Raw genomic sequence first — 21,349 nt, forward strand, 5'->3', positions numbered from 1 at the left:
TGGAAGCACACCAGCTTGTGCAATCACGAGGTGTTGAAGGGATCAGGTATAAGGCATCATCAGAACAAAATAAATCTTACCATAGTGAATGAGGGGGGAAGTGCAGAGTGGAGACCCAAAGCCCATTTGTCAGCCACTGGAGATCCCCTTGCAGAGGGGTCTAGGGGAGGAGACGAGCCAGTCAACGTGCAATATAGCACCGATGAAAAATACAACTTTCCTCTAGTTCCTAAATGCTTCCCCCCGCCACCACTATCATGATCCGAATTCTCCCTTGAAAGTCTAGCTAGACCAGAGGATATACACTGGTACAGATATGAACTGGAAACACAGGGAATCCAGGGTGGATGATCCCTTCAGGAACAGGGGGGTGAGTGGCGATACTGAGAGGGTAGAGGGAGAGTGGTTGGAAAGAGGGAACCGATTACAAGGATCTACATGTGACCTCCTCCCTGGGGGACGGACAACAGAAATGTGGGTGAAGGAAGATGTCAGACAGGGCAAGTTATGACAAAATAATAATTCATAAATTATCAAGGGCTCTCGAGGGAGAGGGGATTGGTGAGAGGGGGCGGAATGAGGAGCTGATGTCAAGTGGAGAGCAAATGTTTTGAGAATGATGAGGGCAATGAATGTACAAATGTGCTTTACACAATTGATGTATGTATGGATTGTGATCAGAGTTGTATGAGCCCCTAATAAAACGATTAAAAAAAGAGAAGTGATCCAGATAAAGTGTCATTTACATTTCATAGACAACATCAGAATACCAACCAGGAATAATGAAAAACACAAAAGAACGTCTCCAAGATATAATCATACTAAAACCTTATTACATTTTGTACAAACTCTGAAATAGAAAAATAAGTAGATACAAAGCTTCCTTGTTTCTTCATGTAGTCTATTATGAGTCTACCTTGGGACTGACTGTTTTTACTAGGAGTAGAAAGGTTTTCCGCATGAAGAAACAAGTAGCCCAACAGTTTGACTTGATTTTCTCAGCATGCCTATGAAGGCGTTTTCTGGAAGAGCGTAGTGATTTTCTCCAGTGAATCCTTAGCCATAGGATTCAACCCCTTTACTCCTGTAAGTCTGTCAGCTTCTACAGCTATTCTCAATGTCTTAGGCTGGGTCCTCTAAGGAGCAAAACTATTGAAGTACATATTTCAAGGACATGGCTCATGCAGTGTGGAGGCTGGCAAGTCCCAAATCCATGGTCTAGGAATGAGGCTGCAGGCTACTTCTGACTCCCATGGCTGCAGGGGTTGATGAACACGTTACTAGGTGAGAGGGCATCCAAGAACCAGAGGTCAGAGGATGAGAAATTAGATGAAGAATTGAGAGGGAGAGCTTTGTCAGCTTTCCCATTATCTTTTGATTCTATGTTGCCCATGAACTTTTAGAATCTCCCTTGTATTGGATACGTGTCACATCCCCAAGGAAGTTCCCCTTTCAACTTCTCACATCAGATCACAAAATTGATGATTACATAATAGCTGCCATAACACTGAGAATCCTGGCTTAGCCAAGTTGAAACACAACCTTAAATATAACACTCTACAACACCAAAAAGATTCTATTCTTTCTACTGTGGCTGATCCTGGTCTAGATTCTGGGCCCCAAATTCTTGAGTCATCCAAACCCGGTAACTGATTTATAGTCAAAGAACATAAAAAAAAAACACAACAAATTAAATATTTTTTTAAAAATCTGAGTTACCTTATTAGGAAAAACATGTTACATCATATAACATTACCTATAAATAGATGATTTCTCTATAAGATTTATTAGCATAAGTTATATTCTCAACCTGAACACTCTACTTTTTAAACAAATCATCTCATGCAACTCTTATCCATTGTGTCAAGCACATTTGCACATTTGTTGCCATCATTTAAAAAAATCATTTTATTAGGGGCTCATACAACTCTTCACAATCCATACATACATCAACCGTGTAAAGCACATTTGTACATTCATTGTCCTCATCATTCTCAAAACATTTGCTCTCCACTTAAGCCCCTGGCATCAGCTCATTCCCCCCTCTCCCCCCAAGGCCCCTCCCTCATGAATCCTTGATAATTTACAAATTATTATTTTGTCATATTTTGCACTGTCTAACGTCTCTCTTCGCCCTCTTTTCTGTTGTTTGGCCCCCAGGGAGGAGGTTATATGTAGATCCTTGAAATCCGTCCCCCCTTTCCAACCCACCCTCCCAGTATCGCCACTCACACCACTGGTCCTGAGGGGATCATCCCTCCTGGATTCCCTGTGTTTCCAGTTCCTATCTGTACCAGTGTACATCCTCTGATTTAGCCAGATTTGTAAGGTAGAATTGGGATCATGATAGTGGGGGAGGGGGAGCATTTAGGAACTAGAGGAAAGTTGTATGTTTCATCGTTGCTACATAGCACCCTGACTGGCTCATCAATTCCCTGAGACCCTTCTGTGAGGGGATATTCAGTGGCCTACAAATAGGCTTTGGGTCTCCACTCCATACTGCCCCCCTCATTCACAATGATGTTTTTTTTTCTCTTTGATGTCTGATAACTGATCTCTTCGACACCTCATGATCACACAGGCTGGTGTGCTTCTTGCATGTGGGCTTTATTGCTTCTGAGCTAGATGAGCACTTGTTTATCTTCAAGCCTTTAAGACCCCAGATGCTATATCTTTTGATAGCCGGGCACCATCAGCTTTCTTCATCACATTTGCTTATTCACCCGCTTTGTCTTCAGCAATTGTGTCGGGAAGGTGAGCATCATGGAATGCCAGTTTAATAGAACAAAGTATTCTTGCATCGAGTGAATACTTGAGTGGAGGCCCAATGCCCATCTTCTATCTTAATATTAAACCTGTAAATATAGGCACATAGATCTATTTCCCCATCCTCATATACAAATATATTTATATATGTACATGGCTTTTAGACTTCTATAAATGCCCTTTATCTCCTAGCTCTTTCATTTTTTCCCTTTGACTTTCCTCTTGTCCCACTATCATGCTCAGTCTTCATTTGGGTTTCAGTAAATCCTCTTGGTTACATTACCCTTGATCACGCCCTACCAGGCCTCCTACACCCTCCTCACCACCAATTTGGATCACTTGTTGTTCCCTTGTCCCTGGGTTTGTTAACACCACTACCTTTATTCCCATCTCTCCCTCTCCCATGTCCCCCCAGAACTATTGGTCCTTTGTTTTCTCCTCCAGATTGTTTATCCAGTCTATCTTATTTAGACAGACCTGCGGAGATAATAACATGCACAAAAACAAGACAGAGCAAAACCAAGCAACAATACACAACAAAACAACAACAACAACCAACCAATGACAAAAAACAAAACAAAACCCAAGAAAGAAAAGTTTGTAGTTAGTTGAAGGACTGTTTGCTGGCCTTTAGGAGTGTTTTCCAGTCCAGTTTGTTGGGGCACCAAGTCCTGGCCCCAAAGTCCACCTTCAGCATTCCCTGGGGACCTCAATGCACGGGTTCCCTTGCTGTTCTCTTGCACCCCTTTAGTGTTTTGCCTCAATGTGGTAGGATCAGAATGGGCACAGTTCCCACAGTCTCTGGTGTTGTGCCCTGTAGGGCTATGGGTCAGTGAGGGACGTCGTGCTGCATAGTGGGGCCAGCCATGTGGTCTTCTCTGTGGACTGGCTCCTCTGAGCAGGAACATCATGCTCAAGACCTGGTGGGCCATGCTGTGCTCCACTTTCTCCTCCTCCCCTTCATCTGCTCCCGTGTGCTCCGATCAGATGTGTTCCTCTCCCAGAGCTGCAGATTCAGTGCCATCCTCTGAAATAAATTCTGCTACATCATCTTTAGCACAGGAAGGTCCATGCAATTATCTGTTTCTTCTATTTCCTATTACTTGTATATTTCAATGTTTTTTATTTTGTTGTTGGTGAGAATATACACAATATATACAAATTGGCAAAACATATGCCAAATTCAGCCAATGCTACATTGTACAATTTAATAATATCGACTATTTCTTAGTATATTACAATTCCAATAGTTGATCTGAAATATATTTAAGTAGGTGTAAAACACTGCCTCTTTTACCTTGAATATTTCCTACACAGTCATTTTATTACATAATCTTTACAAAGAATGAAAAGCCTGGCTAATATACACCAACAAACAAAATAAAACAGTATCTAAGTAAACTAACCATTCAGATTGTTAACATCTAAATCAACCCCTGATGTCTCCCTCCATCCCAATTCTTCCCACAGCTCACATCTACTCCCAATATATGTCATGAAGACACCATTTTCCACACTGCTCAGGCCTAATCATCATTCATGATTATCTTCGTTATCATTCTTTATGCAACATTATTATAACACTATTAAAACACTCATCAGCATGTCCTTCTGGCTCTACCTTCATTTTACACTTTTGAATTTGATACCTCTCATTACCTCCAAAACCACTGAAACAGTCCAAGTCATCATTCTCTTTCTCTCCTGTTATTACAACTGTCCTCCTGTTTCCACTCAATGCCCCTTGTAATTGATTCTCTTTATAAATGCCAAGTTCTTGTACTCTCAGGTACTGTGCAAGCACCATTCTTTCTCCTCCCTTTCTGAGACCTTTAGATCACTCATTACTTCATTTCACTCAATCCTTAGCAAGAGCTAAAGATCAACAGTCTTGATAAATCTCTAGCCAGACTCGGGGGAAAAATAGAAAAGATGCAAATCACTAGTATCAGGAAAAAGTAAAGTGGTACATTTATAGAGTCTTCAGATTTCAAATGTAAAAGGAATATTATGAATACGTTTATGCCAATAAATATTACAAGTAAATAAACTTCTTAAAGACACAAACTACCAAAGGTCTTCTAAGACTAAGTAAGTGACACGAGTATCCTTATATTTATTAAAGAAATTGTCAATCAGCAACTCAAAACCTTCCCATTAAGAAACCAACTGGGCCAGACGCCTTCACTGCTGTACTCTATTAAGGCAATTAATTAAAAAGCAACAACCAATGATGCACAAATCCTTCCAAAAAATTAAGAAGAAATGCTTTCCAATTCATTCTATGAACCAGAATTACTCTAATACCAAAAACCAGAAAAAGAGGCTATAAAGGGGGAAAAACAATTATCAAAATAAAAACAAAATATAGACCAATAATCTTCATGATTGTAAAAGTTGTAAAGAAACTTCAGAAAATAGAAGCCAGCAATTTGAGAGAAGATATCTGTCCAGTTGCAGTGATTTTAATTAATTTTAAAAATCACTTAAGAACTAAAAGCGAAAAGCCATATGATTTTTCTCAATCCATGCAGAACACTTGCCAAAATCAAACATCAATTTGATATTAAAGACAAAGCAAAAAAAAAAAAACTCTCATCAATACAGAGACATAAAGGGAGCTTTTGCAACATGCAAACGAACATCTCTGATCAATGCACAGCCAACACCGTCTTTACTTCGTAGTCAGAGACGGCATGCTTTTCCTAACACAAACAAGAAAACAATGCTTCCTCTCATGCTATATATTTATCCTTGTAGTGTAAGTTCTGGCCAGTGTGATCAAACAAAGGAAAACAAATTTAAACAAAGGAAAACAAATTTAAAAAAAGAACAAGAGGTATCAAGATGAAAGAAGTAAAACCTTTATTAGCAGATGGTATGATCTATATAGAAAACCTGAAATACTCATCAAGAAAACGCACAATTAATGAATTGAGAAAGGTTACCATATACGAGATCAATAGATTTCTATACATTAGCAAAGAATGACCCAAAATGGAAATTCATAAACCAATATGCCATTTATAATAAATAAGAGAATTTGTTCATAAAAATACTAGTGTCAGCACACACACACATATTTGCATCTATGTAATGTACTAGCAGTTTGCATCCAGAATTCTCCAGCCCAAACACAGGCCTATAGATGTTGGTTACAAAAGGTAAATCCCATATACTGACTAGAGGCGCAAGGTCCTGAAATCACAATGCTTGATTTTATACCTTAGCTCCACTACTTACAAGCTGTCACTAAACATAGTATTGTTTACGTCCCAGTTTCCCCATCTGCAAACTGAGGATTTCAAGGAGTTGTCTAGGGAATTAAATGATGTAATATACATGAAGTACTTGGCACACAATTGTTCCTTATCATTCATTTACAAAGCTTGGTGAGACCCTACATGTTGAGCTAGATCACACTCTAAGAGATGGAGACCGTGGAACATACAGACCACGTCACTGACCACAAGGGGCAGCTCTGGTTCAGGCAGGCTGTTGCTACTGCTGATCCAACTAGAGAACCCATGACGGCTCAATGTGGACATGAAGATTTTTAATAAAACTTACAAGTTTCACAAGTTCTGTTGCAACCCTAAAACACATCAATGAGGTTTGTAAAATTTTCTATTCGAAGGATGTAAAACTTGTATGTTTTCATATCACAACCTATTTTCAGTTTAAATAGTTTTTTCTGCTTATAGCACAGAGTAGGTTTAGCATAACCTTCCACTTCACTGATGTATTGCTAAGCACTCAGAATACTACACCACCCTAAGTGGGATGCCACCTTGATCCAATGGAATCAGAATGATCCAGACTGGACTTATAGAGGGAGTTTCTCACCAAACACAAAGTTCACAGTTATTATTTCAACTTCTCAAATTCAGGATAAGCCACATTGCACAGAATTTAAAGACGAAACTGATGGAGCTCTTTATATTTTACAAAAGCCTTTATCATATTAAATCCAAATGAAAACAACATATATCGATTCAGAACACAGACTAAAAATAAATGACAAAGATGACAGTAGAATGGACTTCTCATCTGCAAATGCTGAAGCTCAGATGGGAAAAAGGGATGCACCTGAAATTCTCTTTCTAGGATGAGCTCTCAGGATGGGAAAAGGGGGGCTTAGAGAAATCCAAGATTTAAAAAAACACTATTACCCACGTATTCCATTTAAGGAAACCACTTGAGAAAAGAACGGAACCCAAACCAAGAAAGGCCAATTATTCCAAACCCGAGGAGAAATGGGGCAGGGAAACGACTGCCCTAGGAACAGGAGACCCTGAATGCACTTAAAGCAAGTGTTGACTTACTGTAAAAATGTAAGCAATGTCACTAAGCAGTTTGTATAGAAATGGTCAAATGGCAACCGAACTCGTGGTGTAAACTGTCACAAAACCATAATATAGTATTTTAAACAAGCCAGCATGTCTTGAGCAGAGGATGAACTATGAGCAGTCAAGAGTGACGAACCTTGACTTCTCAGAGGAAAAGACACTTAAAGTCCTGTTTATATTCATTTATTTTTCTCTACTTTCTCGAATGTAAGTTGCTCTCTTGAATGTGCTGTCCCTGTTCCATGATGCTTGCAGTTTCTGCATTTCTGTGACTTGAGCACTCATCTTGGGCCCGTCAAATCTCCACAGCATGGCCGACGCTGGGCCGTTGCCCTTCTCGGAAACAGTTCTTAGACTATGGCTTTCCCATACGGGACAGCCCGCCCTCTCTTTATGGAGGGGACTCTGCCCACTCCAAAGACAATTTCTCTCTTCCTTCAGGTGAACGCGGCTATTTTAATATGCCTGCTACCTGCCTTTGGCGTGGGAGGGCCAGACTTCGGCATAAGCTTCGTTCAACATCTTGAAGCCATAAGCCTACCGTTCAAAGGACTTATGGCCCTTTTCTGGGGACAGCGGATGGCCATGTTTTTCTGTCAGGATTTTCAGAATCATTTCATTAAATTAAAATATCCTTGGCATTTTGAGGAGGTATTTAATTTTAAATATTAATTTAGATAACAAATTACTTCTGAAGTGCTGAGTCATCTTAGCCATATGATATTCAATTTTCATCTCACTCTCACCCTAGTCTTTTTCTCACTCCTCAAGTTTACCACTAGATATTTATGCATTTTATTCTGAAAAATGGGTTCTACTACCTCAGTGTATTCTCAAACTGACTGGCAATCAATTGAATTTTGGACATAATTATTGAAAAATATTTAACTTTATGATTATTATTTCTAGTAATATGGGCTTACCAAGCACATTTTTCTTAACCACCTGCTGTTCTTATTGGGTACTATTGAGTCAGTTTTGATTTATAGCAATCCGATGCACAGTAACAAAATGATGAAAACACTGACAGCCTTGTATCATCCTCTCATGTATAATCTAGACAATTAAAATTTGATCCTCTCTTTCCTCCTAAAGGAGCCCTGGTGGCATAATGGTTACACAACAGGCTGAAGCCCCAAACCACCAGCAGCTCCTTGGGGGGAAAAACTTGGCTCTCTACTCTCGTAAAGTTAGTTTCAGAAATCAAAAGGGGGTTGCTATGAGTTAGCACAGACTCGATGGCGGTGAGTTTTTGTCCATTCTTCCCCCCTGCCCCCCAATAAAAGGAGTGCTTGGGGTCACTGAGGCAAAATCAACTCAAATACCACTCGGGTGTCCTGATAAGAAGGCACCCCGTGGCACCATGGGCTAGGTTGGGGCTGCTAATAGAAGGCTGGTGGTTCAAACCGAAGAGCAACTCCACAAGAACAGGGTGAGCTGTCTTCTTCCTTGAAGATTTGTAGTAGCAGCAACTCTGAAGGTGCAGTTCTACTTTGCCTATAGGGCCTCTATGAGTCACAGTGGGTTTGGTTTGGTTTTCTTAATTAAACAGGCAGTCTAGTTCAATGACGTAAAGGGAAGATCAGCACTTTTCCCCTGTAATGATTGAGATAGTCACTATCTTAGACTTACGGGCCATACAAACCTTGCTGCAACCATTCAAACCTGCATGAAAGAAGCCATAGAGAATGCATACAGGAAGGAGATGGCTAAGGTTTAGGTTTACTGACCTCTGGCTTAAGAGTGCTAGCTAGTCAGGCTTCTTGGCTGAAACCTGGTCTTCAGCATCTATTGGCTCTGCAACCGTAGTCTCAGTTACCACAACTTTCTAAGTACATAGTAATAACTTGTACCTTTGTTGTACACTAGTGGCATAATGGTTAAACTCTTGGTTGCTACGTGAAAGGAGTGCGGTTCAAACCCACCAGCAAGCAGTTCCATTGAAAGAAAACCCATGATCGGCTCCCACTAGGTTCACTATCTAGTAACTAAGCCCTACGGGCAGTGCTCTGTCATGTAGTACCTAGTGAGTCAGAACTGACTGAACACCATAACTGTGATGTTATCATAATGTTTGATAATGAGATAATCTGTTGAGTAATTCAAACACTGCTAACAAGGAAACAGATGCTCTATCATTCCAAGTTACTGTTGTTATTATTTGGTCTCTAGTTATCTTTGCCTATATAATGAAATTGCTTTAGATTTTGTAAGACAGTGGTTAACAAAGTGCTTATAATAAGCAACTTATTTGGGAGCGTATCTCCACAGAACATGCAAATTGTTTGGGTTTCAGATGTACATTTATAAAATAAAGAACTGTTAATCTAGTTCAATTTTACTAAAGTTATAAAAAAATCAGACAGATTTTTAAATTTTTATAAAGTATCCTGGCATCTATTATAACAAAGCCTTTAAAATTTATTTCCCTAATATTAAACTACTTTTACATAGCTAAATTAAATCTCATTTGGTCATTTTATATTACTCATTTAATATAATATTCAACTAGCTGAAAATTTAGAATTTTTATATCCATATTTATAACTGAGACTATAGGATTTTTGCATCGACCATTTTAATCAGATTTCAGTATTAGTGCTATAAATGCTTTATAAAAAGGGTTTTCTTCTCACATTAGTGTTATTAGTTGCTGTTGATACACAAGAACCATATACAATCCTATGTACAACACATTGAAACATTACTGGTCTTCTAACCCCTTTAAAATTGGTTCGTTTGAGCTCACTGTTGTAGCGCTGTCAATCATCGCATTGAAAAATTTTCTCCTTTTGCTAGCCTTCTACTATGCTAGTCCATAATATGCTTTCTACTGATAAAGTATTATTATAACCATGCTGTGCTCAGCATTTAAGATGAAAGAATAAAACAATTCAAGTCCTAAGTCGCAAAATTGAAAAAAATCAATGGGCAAAACACTGAATGATGCAAGAGGCATCAAACGAAGGTGGAAGGAAGCCCCACGAGCCCCGGTACCCGACCACTGGGACGGTCAGTGCTAGCCACATTGCTAACGACGTCAGGAGACAGCACATGAGCACGAACCCACGGCGCGGAGAGACACCCAAGCTGCCCGGGAGGCACTGGCAATAAACACGGCTTCAAGAATAGACAGAAGATTTCTTCAAAATACTGATGCAGTGCTGGAAGCATTCATTAGTTCATATTCCAGGGGTCCTCAAACTTTTAAAACAGGGGGCCGGTTCACTGTCTCTCAGACTTGTTGGAGGGCCCGACGATTGTTTAAAAAAAAACATGAACAAATTCCTATGCACACTGCACCTATCTTATTTTGAAGTAAAAAACCAAACAGGGCAAAAACACCTGGCAGGCCGGATAAATGTCTGCATGTGGCCCGCAGGCCGTAGTTTGAGAACCCCTGGTCTATGCCAAGAAATCTGGGTTTTCAGATGTATATTTATAAAATTTATATTTTAATAAAAATGTCTATAAAGGAAAGCTCCTAGAAGCGATCCGTATTTGTGCCTGACCCCAATATACGGTGAAATTATCAAACACTATCATTAACCCAACAAGATGTAGAAACTGTCAAACACTTGTTATTATCACATGCTAGTAAAATTTAGCTGAAGGTAATTTAAAGTTAGACAGGGAGTTACTGGTCAGCTGACCATTTATTTAGCAAGTTCCCCAATTTCTTGGTGTAGACAGTGAGAGTTTCCAGCATAGCGTCAATTTGCTAAAACATTTTAATTGGTATTCTGTCAATTCCTGAAGCCTTGTTTCTCACCAATCCTTTCCATGTAGCTTGGATTTGCCCCTTCACTGGTTCCTGATGAATTCTTGTTGGTATACTGTGTATTCCTTCTATCTTCTTCTGATGCTTCCTACAAGTCAATCAGAAACCTGTGGCAATTTGAGGCTTGAAGTTTCCTTAGTTCTTTCAGCTTGAGAAATGCTGAGATGTGCTCTTCTCTTACGGTTCTCTAAATCCAGGTTTCTGCGCATTTCATTATACTAATTGACTTTGTTTTCTGAAGCCTCTCTGAAATCTTGTTTAGCTTTCTTACTTCATCATTTCTTCCATGTGCTCCAGCTACTCAATGTTTCAAAGTAAGTTTCAGAGTGTCTTCTGACGTCGTTTGGTCTTGTCTTTGGTTTATGTCTTTTAAATGATATTTTGCTTTCTTCACACTTAATGTCCTTGATGATCCCAAGGCTTGCCTTGTCTTCAGTCTTTAGTGTTCAATCGGCCAGATCTATTCTTGAGATGAGCACTTACATTCAGGGGGGAGAGAGTCCAGGTTCCGTTATCAGGAGAGCTCAGTCCATGGAAGAAGACATCAGGCTTGCTAAAGCACAAGCTCAAAGGAAAAGGATCGCGTTCAGAATGAACGGACATAGTGGCTGCAACAACAGGCTCAGACATAACAGGAGTTGTGGTGCTGGAGCAGGACTGGGAAGTGTTTCTGAGTGAAAACCGACATGAAGGACACTGAACAACATACTCAGGGTTGTATTCTGGCTCTAGTGGACTTGTTTTTAATTTTCTTTGGCTTCGACTTGAATTTACACAGGGGCGACTGATGGTCTATTCCACAGTCAACCCTTGTGTTAGTTCTGATGGATGGTCTGGAGCTTCTCCGTGGTCTCTTTCCACAGACAATAGTTCATTTGATTCCTCCGTATTTCATCTGGTGCGGTCCATGTGTGCATGGACTAGGTTCATGTTGGAAAAAATTCAAATTATTAAGTTGTCTTGCAAAATTCTATCATCCAATCTCAAGAATTGTTTCTACACCCAAGGCCCCAACTGCAGTTACAGATCCTTGTTTCTTATTATTGCATTCTCATCACTCATAATTATCTATGTACCTGAATTGTAGGTTTAATCAAGTTTAGACCGCAGTTTGCAAAACTTTCCATTTTCCATCATTAGTATTAATTGCATGTAAACTTGAACAATAGCCAAATTAATTAAAGGCATATGGATTTTATCTTATCACTTACTGCATTGTATTTCAGAATAAATGTTGAGGTATCTTTAAATAATTAATATAACCTCATTCTTCTTCAATTTGTTATTCTATGTGGCATAGTACACATCATTGTCAAATTAAAAACAGCCAACTTCAGTCTATTTCAGCTCACTCATGCCTGGAATATTGATCTTTATGCATTCCATTTCAGTTTGACTCCTAACTTTCCCAGATTTACACGTAGGATTGTTAATGTTCGCAGCCCCTGCTTTCTTAGTCTGAGTCACGCCACAACAAAGGAAGGCTGAGAGCTTTACTCCATTCATAGCAGCAAGGTGGATTCTAGGTTGAGGTGGCAGCGCCTCTTCCGGCACTGGTCTACTGTTTGAAGAGGTAGGTCACTAAATCCTTTTTTAAACAGTCTGAGTCCAGAAGCGTCCTCACAACCTGCCCACCATAGGTTCCCCTACTAGATCTGAGATATCAGTGAGATATCAGTGACAGTTTCCAGCGCTACAGCAATGAGTAAGCACCACAGTACAGCAAAGTGGTAGATAAGTGGTGGGATGACAATAGCTGTCAGGAAACACTGTTTATGTACCAGAAACGTTCTTAGTACAAACTCCGTAAGGAAAAGATCTCGAGTATTGGTTTCTCTGTGGAGAAAAAAAAATCTACCTAGTTATGCGACTAACCACAAAACCAAATATAGCTGCACTTAACTAGTTCTGAATATTAGTCTTGGATGATGCTTATGAGTGACTGGTATAGTCTAGAGCCCTTAGAAATAAAATCCTCTGTTAATGCCTGCTTTATCAGCTAGGGGGTTTCCTAACATGGTAAAATGAGGACTTGCGCAGGGTATGATCTAGCTTAGCAATTTACTATGAAGACAAGTGCAGTCTCCTGAGAGGCAAACCAACTGGACTCTTAAGTCATACACACTGTGATGTTAAGTCTCTCCACCATCTGTGGATGTACACATTTAAAAAATGTTAATAGAAAATAATTCTTATAAATGCACATAGTACATTCTATAACTGCCAGGTTTTCGTGTATAAGAAAATTCTAATTTAAAAACACCAACAAAGTCAGAAGAGTGATGACATATTACCTAAGTGATGATATATTATCTAAGAATATATAATAATTTGTTATGGAGTAGGAAATCCGGGAGAGAAAGATAAGGTTTTCTAATCCCGTAAAGAGTTACAGTCTTAGAAACCCACAGGGGAAGATCTACCTTGTCCGATAGGGTCACTATGAGTGGAATCAATTTGATGGCAGTGGTTTGTTTTGGGTTTTGAGAGAGAGAATCTGAATGTCATTAAGGTACACAGCCATTTATTATTATTATTGGCTTCAAGTGCTGCTTTGTGTGATACATTCTGTGAAGCAGGACATGAAAGGGTTTAGATGCTGTGCGAACACCACCTTAAAGCTTTATGGGGACCCACTTCCAGGCGTCCTTGCTGCTGCTGCTGCTGCTGCAGCTGCTAGTGGAGTCGGAGGACCTGGCAGCAGCAGCAGCAGCAGCAGCTTGATTAGAATAGCTAAGTAGCAAGTAGTCAAGTGTGTCCTGCTCAGCTGCCTCTGCTCCCTGACCACCGGATGAATTCTGGCAGGCCACACCTAGAGCTATGTTCTCTGGCTCTCCTGCCTGTAGCCCCCTGTGGTCCTGTGCTGTAAGAATGGGCTTGGGATCTTTAAAATCACCTCGGTGAGATGACACACAAAAGGAGAGCTGCTTCCCCCTAACCCCTCCCCCCCTCCCCACCACACACACCCTTCATAGGACCACAGATTTCTATGTAGTCTACACATACTTGGATGTTTCTTACTCTTAAAAGTGTTTACCAGTTTTAAGGATAAAGTTCACATTGTCTAGTATATCCTATGCAGGTTACTGTGGAGCTTGGTACTTTTAATTCATTTTCAACTGTAGGATCACACAAACTGGTTACACCAGCCACAATTGCGTGAATGAAACATGCTCTTCTTATCCTTCTGTGGCTGCAGGGGCACCAGCCTTTACACTGCATATTCTTTTTGTTTTTCATTCCCACTGCCAGTTGTTTAACTTCGATACATTCTCAAAACGCAGTTTGAAAGATTTATATCCAAGAGGCTTTCACTTGCCATCTCCATCTAAATTGTCTTACTTTCATTTCCTGGAACCCTCTATTACCTCTACTCATAGTATGTTGAGATTGTCTATATATATATAATTATTTTCAAACCTTACACCGTCCACTGTCTCCATTTGCCGAAATTTCTGTTGTGCATCCCCCTGGGGTAAGTGTGTTGTGACTGACCATAGTCCTGTAATCTCTTCTACTCTATTTTCAAATTCTTGAGACAGGAACTGGTTCTTAGAGCTCTTACTGTTTAGCATCAATTAAATATCTCCTAACTACCAACTGAAATAACGATACTATCTTTTTATCAAGCTTCCTCTATACTGTTAACAATAAGAGTGGATTAGAATGAATAAAGTCTATGTACATTGTACAGCCTTGATTCCACTTTTTTCCTGATTAGTTCACTTCAACAAAACCTCCACTAGAGGGCATACAAGGAAAAGCAGAAATGAAACCCTGGTTCATGAATTTTACATGGAAACAATATACAAGCATGCACTGTTTAATGTCCAGAATACATTCTGTGAAATAGGCCATTATGTAATTTTAACCTTGGGCAATCACCATCCTTCTGGGCCCGCTTCTTCTGTAAGTATCTTGTACAAGGAACAGGGACCGGCTAATAAGGAATCACGTTTGTGTGTGGTCCTCAAACTACATCATTCCCAACTTCTCTTTATCTGACATAGGCCCCTCTTGCATTTTCATTAGCCTTGCACCTGTCAATGGAGCCAAATCATTAACAGCCTGGAGAATTGTTTTGTTTTTGAAGATCATGATGGCTGTCAGTGAGACATGTCTAGGTCACAAGCAATGAAATTCACTAATTTCCCACCTTTGTGCTGCCTAATAAGCTTTTGATGTTCAAATAAACACCTCTTCTTTGCCTCTTGCTGTTGCTATCACTAGCACTGCACTTGTTGTTTCGGGGCCATGGTGCACCTCATGATAATGTATTCTAACGAGAAATAGAGAGAGAATGCTACACCACTTTGCTGCCTGAACAACACGATTAGATGCTTCTGCATACAAGGTGAAGCACACACTGTTCACAGTAAACCTTTTAGACAGAAAGGACAGTATTTACATAAGCCAGCAATACAAGTGACTATGGCCCTAAAGCCTCATGTGAGTTATCTATGTGCTACACTGTGTCTAGCGGTGTTACTTTGAACGCAAGGCACAGGGTAGGTTGGATGTCAGAGAAGTTGTGTTTGTTACATACCATTCTCCAATTGAGATGAGCTCTATTATAACCTTTTGGACTATGAGCTAGAGGGTTCCTCAATGGACATGATATAGTTCTAAGTGATATTATCTATGACAGTGGTGTACTAAGGTTCATTGGGCTGTCTTTCTTCATTTTACTATCCATTTAGAGTAATCTGCTTATCTACTCTGTATTTAATACACTTAAGCCAATTGGTGTTTTTAATTTACTGTGATGTGAGTAGAAGTTTAGGGAACAAATTGGTTTTCCACTCAATAATGTATACTTTGTTTCATGACATTGATTGCAGTCCCCACAATGTAAAAACACTCATTCCATTTCCATGAATCCTTCCTTCCCTAGCCCTTGCTGAGCCTTTATCACTGGGTAAATACTGCCCTTTTGATCATAAAGTTGATCGTTTTAAGGAGTGAGCAACTCTCTGCTATTATTTCACCCACTAGGCTCCTTAGGGGCTCCATCAGTCTCCAACACAATAATGTACGGTCTTTTTTATGATTTTGAGTTTTGTTCTACATTTTCCTCTTTTTCTACCCAGGGTTTTCTATTGTGGTAGCCGGGCACCATTTGTTTTTCGAGTTTCTGGGTCATGGTTTGAAGTCCTTAGGTCCATTATTCCTTTGGATTGTTTCCATAGCTCTTCGATTTTATGCACTCCTCATTGCTCCAGATGGACAGACCCACAACTGCACCTTATATGGCTGCCCTTAAGCTTTAAAACCCCCTACTGCCACCCACTCAAGTAGAATGTAGAACGTTGTCTTTGTAGATTTCTGTTGTGCCCAATTACTTTGCTGCTACCTCTCTCCCCATCCCTATGGTCTCAAGCCTCCAGAAGCAAAGATTTCTTTAAGTGTTTGGTTATGAATAAGAAGTCTACATGATGGCCTCTTGTTTGTACTATTATAAACATGGATATTCTTAAGCACATTTGTAGAACCATCATTTGCCAATCCTATGCTTGATGAGGGTAGGCCCTTTCCCTTAGTATTATCTGTTCACCGTGCCTGTGTAAGCACTTGTAGACTACTGGCTGTTGTTATGGACGGAGTGGAATCAGAATGACGAGCTTTTAACTGGGAGGTGAAGGCAGCAACCACTGATGTAGAAGAATTGGCAAGGTGACAAGGTTGTCAACGCCAACTGTCAGTTATTCTATTAGACTACGTCTCCCATTAAGAAACTGCCAACGCGGATCAAATACAGAGAATGCATCTGCAAGTACTGCAGAAAAACCAAGGCAACAAAGGCGATAGGACAAGGTCTTAGAAAAGCAGCACTGGCTGAGGACTGCAAGCTAAGCTCAAGACAGCCCTGAGCAGCAGATGTTAATGAGGACTCACAGTATTTCCATAAAGCTTAGGAGAAAAAAAATGGCATTCTAATTTCTATAAGGGACAACAGCTTAGGTAACTATCACAGACTTTGAATGAAATATGTGAAGGGTTATATGGGAAATATACTAACCCTGAACTTCAGGCTTGATCATCTTAAGCTCTGATTACATCAAGGTGCTTAGGCCCCGCTATCAGTCCAAAAAAAAAAAAAGTATTTTCTAGAAGTAAAAAGACTAAGTTTCAGATATAGTGCCTAAAACTCAAAATTACAAGGCATTCAAGGAGACAAAGCAAGTGACCACAAGATGAGAGAAAGTCAACAATAAAAAAAAAAAGACTCACAGATGTTATCAAAAGCACATGTTCAAAGTGTTAGGATGTTTTGGAAAATGCAACGCAAGCAGAAAATTTCCGAGACCTAGATTTCACAAGAAGGAATCAAACAGAAGTTCTAGAACTTAAACATGGAACTAGTGAGACTAGCATTTGCTAGATGAGTTTAACAGTAACTTAAGAAACAGAAGAGAATTACATACTGACCTGGAAAATAGGAAAAAAGACAAATCCAGAGGCACAGAAAAAAAGAAAATAAAGGAAAAAGACATACAATATGAAAAAATGAGGCAAAAACAACAGCTGAACACCTACTGGCTGCAAAATTCTGCAAATTAATGAAAGGCATCAAAAGATTTAAGTTCTATGTGCCATACGCTGAAAAACCCACAAGTACACTTGGAAACATCTCAGACATCCACAGGGTCACTATGGCCGCCCTCCACTGGACGACACGGAGCTTGCTTTGGTTCGCAGCCCTGCCCGGTGCCGTCAGGCAGCCTGGGAACTGGTGGATGCCACTTCCATGCTGATTGTGGCCCTACGTAAAGGTAAACCCTCGGCAACTACAACTGTTTCATTCACTTATCATGATTTTACTTACTGGTCCAATTGTGATGGCTTTTTAAAATAAAATGTTGAGTATCATCAACACGGAAAGTTCTAGTCTTTGATCTTCATCATAATGCTTCACGTTTTCTTCACCCTCAGCCCTCAATGTGAGAGTGCTACAGGGTCATCCTCCAACCCAGATGCCTTGTTCTTATTCACAGTCCAGCTTCTCAAAGACTTGCTCAGAATACAGATTGAGTCAATAAAGTAAAAGGATACAATCTTACCACATATCCTTTCAAATTTTAAACCAAGCACTATCCCTTTGTTCTGTATCTTGATCCATGCAGATTCCACATGAGCACAAATAAATGTGTTAGGATTCCCATTCTTCACATTGCTACCCAGGATTTGTTGTGATCTATACAGCTGAATTCCTTAGCAAGCCAATAAAGTACAGGTGTACGTATTTCTGGTATTTTTTGCTTATAGTCAATAGAAGGTGACATCAGCAATAATACCCGTTTCCATGTCCTCTTCCAAATATGACTTGAACTACTGGCAATTTCTTGTTGATGTACAATTGTAGTTGAATTATATTCAAGGCAATTTTGATAGCACCCAGTATCTGATACCGTTTGATAATTTATACATTGTTCTAGGTCATCAGAAATACATTTATGCATCTTCGATATGAACCAAACTGCTGCTCCATTAGGAGCTGTGACATTTTCTTTAACACATTTATAATACAAATGTTATTTTCAATTATTTTTTATATGATAATTAAGTCTCGTAGGTAAATGATTGATTTTCACTATTTCCTTGAAAACTTCTCATTGCTAATCAATAGACACTCCTGATTAACTACTTAGTATTAACCTTCATACACTAGGAAATAAAGTATACGTTTTTCAGTAGTGGTGACAATAAAATCACTCATATTCATATTCATACATGTTTAAAAATACTATTAGTTTATAACAATTTGATAATTACATGATATATTAGCTGACTGTCATAAGAACTTAGTAACTAGGTAGAACAAGTTTCTTTGTTTTATCCCAGAAATGAGAAACATAGCTCAAACAGATTTAGAGATTTGGTCAAGGTCAGAAGGTTAAGACTAGTAGCAGCAGAAACTGAGGTATGTAACTCTTATTCCAAGATAATTCACAATGAAAACATTTTCAGTTCTTTATTAATCATTAAAAAAAACCCAAAGAAACTAGTTACCCAAATTACACTTTTTGCTTACCGTATATACTTGAGTATAAACTGACCTGAATATCTGCCGAGGCACCTATTTTTACCACAAAAACTGCATAAAAATGTGAAAAACTTGGCTTATACACAAGTATGTATAGTTAACTTGAACACAAGTGAAAATTAAAGCTCCTTTGACCAACCTAATCCAATTTTACCAAAATAGAACACAGGGAAAACAATGTTATAGAAAAAAGATAAAGGAACAATCGTTTACTTCAAGCCTCTGGGGGAAAAAATCTTTTAAAAAATCCTCATTGGGAACTTCTGGTTATCACTATATTGTTGGGAACCAATGTATTAAAGTTGGATCATTTCTGTTTTTTGCCACCAATTGCTAATACTTAAGAAGATTAATCATACTGGAGAAGAGAAAAATTCTTAACTCTTGATAGCAATTCTTTAGCAACTTGACATAACTTTATTAGAGAGACTATGTAAAGTATTGTTAAACTGGGACAAACCTATTGTGTATTCATGAGGAAAGATCCCAACGAAATTTGTGAGAAGACAAGTCACAGAACAATATGTCTACAATGAGCCTACTTTTGTTAAAAATAAAAACTCTGTGTATGTGTGTGTTTGTATATAAACTTACTTCAAAAATTGGGAGAACAAATCCCAAACTACTAAAATTGGTTATTTCTGAGGCAGGGATACTTAGGAATTCTTATACTCATGATTTACTATATTTTATGATAAAATATACTAATTATTTTATAAGTTCAAAGTCAAATTAGAAATATTATAAAGTAAATGACAATTTCTAGTAATATCTTAAAAATGAAGTTATTCTAACAAATTCTTTTTGAAAATTTCACTTCAACCGCTTTTTAATGATAAATCACAAATAAACAAGTAGAAAGCTAGTTAGCATTATCATCCCAAACAGCACTTCAGTCTACCAGGCTGCTACAATGGTATTCACAACTAAATTTATATTCTGAAAATAAAGCAACATTTTCCCATCCTATCTTGTTTATTAATACATGTAGTAACATTCAGGAAGTTAACAATTACATATGATTACGTCAAAGCCTCAAACATTAGTTAATGTGTGCTGTCTTATCAATGGTAATAAAACATTTGTTGAAATGAAAATGCCACATCATTTTATAAAATCTTTCATGATGGAGCAATCTAAATACAAGTTCCTCTCCCAGGATTGCTGCCGTTTACATGTAAAGCAAACAAGCCCAGGCAGTGAGCGCAATGGTGAAGCACTTAGCAGCAAACTGATAGGCTGGCGGTGGGAACCCACCCAGGACTTCTGCTAAGAGTCTGAATCAACCTCCAAGCATTCAACAGCACCAAACATTAAGAAAATATGCCTCTCCTCTGCAGCGTGTGGATATTCTAGGTCCAAAAACTCCACTAACTGATATACTTTAGGGAAAGGAGAGGGGTTAATACCCCAAAGATATCAGAACCTGCAGCAGTCATATTCTTTTATCGAAGTCATTTGGCCTAAGGAAGTTCACCAAGACAGTCCTCTCTACTGACCGGGGTGTATAATGCCTAGTCTTACGAGCTAGCAAGGGGCCTGCCAAGACACAACCATGGTCCCCTCCTGTCTGAAGCAAAGGAGAGTGAGGAAAGTCAAAGGCATGTGGAAACCAACTGGGCTAAGGGCTAATGGACCGTGGGTGCCTCACCAACTGCGCCCCAGAAGCCAAAAGCAATTGGATGATGCCTGGCTACCACTACCAACCCGTCTGAAAGGAATCTTAATAGAAGGACCGGAAACAGCGGGATAAAAACATGGACTGAAACTCATTATCTTAAAAAGAACCGGCTTACTGGTTGGATAGAGACTAGTGGAACCCCTGAGACTGAGGTCCTCAGCCACCCCCGATGCCTGAAACTAATCCCATCCCTGTGGCTCAACTTTCAGTCACGCAACAGGGAAGTCCCTGAGCTGGACAGTCACACAGGCATCACTCCTGAGGATGATGGGCTCTCGGGGCTCGGAAAGGCAGCATTTCCCCAGGGAGGAAGCTCAGAAGGCAAGCACAGACAGGAAAGAAGGGCCAATGGAAATAGGAAGCACAGGGTGGAAGTGGGAAGACAAACCAAAATTGTTGACTAAAACCTCACTTGCTCTGAATTCATTCATAGTAACAGGAGAAAAAAAAGAAAGCCATTCTGTTTGAACTGGCTTGTGTTAAAAAATCTGTCAATAGAGTTAGCAAAGATGGGAATGCAAATCTACTTCAATGGTGGATTCTGTTCAGATTAAACTGTTATAAATAACCTTAGCAAACTACAGTAATGCCAGCTACCAACACCAAGTGCTCTGATGAGAATCGCAATGGAAGGTCCTGGGCCAAAACAAAGTCGCACACACAATGTCCAGTTCACAAGGGCCTGTCAGTGTAAAGTGCTCCAGACGGTGACAGAGGCTCTCCGTTTT

General features: G+C 39.4%; 1 protein-coding gene across 1 annotated transcript in view; it reads right to left on the reverse strand.

Moving 5' to 3' along the window:
- ASZ1 (ankyrin repeat, SAM and basic leucine zipper domain containing 1) overlaps window positions 1–21,349 on the reverse strand; it is a 70,192-nt gene that overhangs the window by 40,762 nt on the left and 8,081 nt on the right. The gene's annotated exons all lie outside the window — the stretch shown is intronic.

The sequence above is a fragment of the Tenrec ecaudatus genome, chromosome 9, assembly GCF_050624435.1.
Source record: "Tenrec ecaudatus isolate mTenEca1 chromosome 9, mTenEca1.hap1, whole genome shotgun sequence".
Classification (NCBI taxonomy): domain Eukaryota; kingdom Metazoa; phylum Chordata; class Mammalia; order Afrosoricida; family Tenrecidae; genus Tenrec; species Tenrec ecaudatus.